General features: G+C 44.5%; 1 protein-coding gene across 8 annotated transcripts in view; it reads right to left on the bottom strand.

The window, feature by feature from the left end:
* Nucleotides 1-2,531, bottom strand: part of tns1b (tensin 1b) — a 231,673-nt gene that overhangs the window by 174,589 nt on the left and 54,553 nt on the right. The window lies entirely within an intron of this gene.

Below are 2,531 nucleotides of genomic sequence, written 5' to 3'. Positions count from 1 at the left end.
TCAACATCATGGTGACGCTCAAAGAAAAGTCAGCTACAATAAGTAAAAAACCTTTAGCAAGCAGAAGATGTGTATGAAAACGCATTGTATTTCAGTGAACTAACTTTCTAAAATCTTTGAAAAGCATTGAGATCCTGCAGTATGGTACCCTGAATAATGCATATAATACATTGCATATTCTCAAAATTGGTGATTTTTCAAAATTCATGCACTCATGTGGAGAGGGCAAAAAAACAGACATTACCTCTGGTGTTTATCAAGCTCATTTTATCAGTTCAGTGTTTGTATTTCAGAGCCACATGGCAACAGAAGGACAGCCGAGCCTTCATTCCATCTCCCGGCTTCGCCTTACCACTACATAACGTGATTAGCCTAATCTAGTCAGGCTGAAATAATGGCCATGGCTGTGCAGGATGCGCCATGTTGGCAAGGGGACTTTTCTGGGGAGGGCTGGAGGTCTCTGCCTGGCATCCATGCTCGGTGTTTTCCGAGGCACCGCCACGCCAAGGCGCCGGCTGGCACCTGCTGGGTTGGGAATCTGGATATGGATTTCAGGGGATTTGAAAGCGGTGATAAGTTGGTTTAATGGTATTTTGAATGTATGTTGTAATTGTGGGGGATTGTGTTTCTGTCAGTCAGAACTTCTGCGTTTTAAGCAGGACTTCAAACCTTCTTTCTTTGTCAAAATGACACCACTTTGTGGGAATGAATACCTCTTGAATAAGACAAGGCTCAAGCTGTGTTTTGACCAAAAACAATCCTCTGGTTTCACTTCCAGACTCTTCAGGAATCAACTGTCAACATTAAAGGAATCAATACCATCAGAAGGAATATGACCCGGCCTCAGGCAGGTGTTAGAGGAAACACCCTCTTTAAACGCTTCTGTCAAAGTGCCAACTCTCTAACCGTGTCAACCAAAACAGTCTTTAAGACCGGCTACACACCGGCTGCGTAGCACGAGTTGCGCGTCAGCTGTGTGGCGGCTTCGTGGATTTTTCTATGTCCTACACACCATAAACGTGTCTGATTTGGCACTGCTGCAGCTAGGTGACGTACAGGGAGGGCCATCTCGGGACATAGCACCGACAGATTTGGATCACCCTTGTTCAACATATGGGGAGAGAGTTGTTGAACATAGGCTACTGATTTGATTAAAGCAAGACAATGTTGGCAGTATTGACCGGAAAAGAGGTTACAGAATATATTGTTCTGTATGACAGGAGCAATATTTGAGAATATGTTTTTTCTATATATATATATATATATATATATATATATATATATATATATATATAAGATCTTAAGAAAAAATCCACACTTACATAACAAACACCTACTCTTTAACAGGAAGATGAAGGCAGCAATGTTTCATATTCCATGTCTGTAAGGCTCAAAACTTAACTCTTATACTTTCTCTCCAACACACACACACACACACACACACACACACACCACACACACCACCAAACACACACACCACCACACACACACACACACACACCACACACACAACACACACACACACACACACACACACCACACACACCACACACACACACACACACTTCTGTGTTAAAGAGGAATGATTTCTCAATCTAGGAGTCTATTCAGCCTTCCCAACTCTCCAGCCTCTACCTATTCACACACCACAGCTTATCCAGTAGGATGGGCACGGGGGGGGTGGGGGGGGGGTGGGGGGTGGGGGGGGGGTTGTCCAGTCTTCCACTGGTATGCCGCTTGTCTTGTTTGCACATTTGTCATTCTCTTATTTCTATTTCTGGGGTAGAATGGGTGAAATAAGGTGCTAGGAGTTTATTTTGCATGGAGGTAATCAAATTGGAATTCCCTCTAATTTAAGGGTTTAATTACCAATATCAGTGGAGTGGTTAGTTGTCCAACACATCCTTCTTTACAAAGGCAAACAAAAAAAAGATTTCTTCAGCAGGCTTGTCTTAGTCCTCTTGCCAGAAATCCATGCTCCAGTCATTTAACCTCAAAATACTATGTAAAACTAATACGGCACACAGCAATATAGCAGGACGCTCCCTTTTGTGAGCCCTTAATTGTTTCCCATCATTAGCAATGCACGCGGCACTCAGAGTTTGTTTATTGTTTGGGGGATGGCTGGAGTGTACCGGGAGTCGCAGGGGCAGATATGGGTGACAGGAGGAGGTATGGGGGTGGGGAACACAGAATTAAAGAGTTAAAAGCAACCCTACCAGTACATTCAGAGATGTGGCCCTCGCTGATTATTTTCTGTTTCAACGTGTTGCGGGACCCATGCAAATGACCTCGTTCTCTCAAATAGGCCACAAAGAAAGGAAATGGTTTCAGACAGGCAACTAGGACCCCCGAAAGCTGGGGTCAGGGTGTACACATACCCCCCTCAGCACAGGCACAGCAGCTCCTGGGAACAGACTCCCGTTCCCTTAGAGACACAAGCTTAATCTCCTGCCTCACACTCATTAGCACGCACAGGCAAAACAGGCACTCTTGTGCAATGAAATGTGCGCACACACACACACACACAC

Source organism: Etheostoma spectabile, chromosome 11 (assembly GCF_008692095.1).
Source record: "Etheostoma spectabile isolate EspeVRDwgs_2016 chromosome 11, UIUC_Espe_1.0, whole genome shotgun sequence".
Taxonomy (NCBI): Eukaryota; Metazoa; Chordata; class Actinopteri; order Perciformes; family Percidae; genus Etheostoma; species Etheostoma spectabile.
This window is presented reverse-complemented; position numbering and strand designations above follow the sequence as displayed.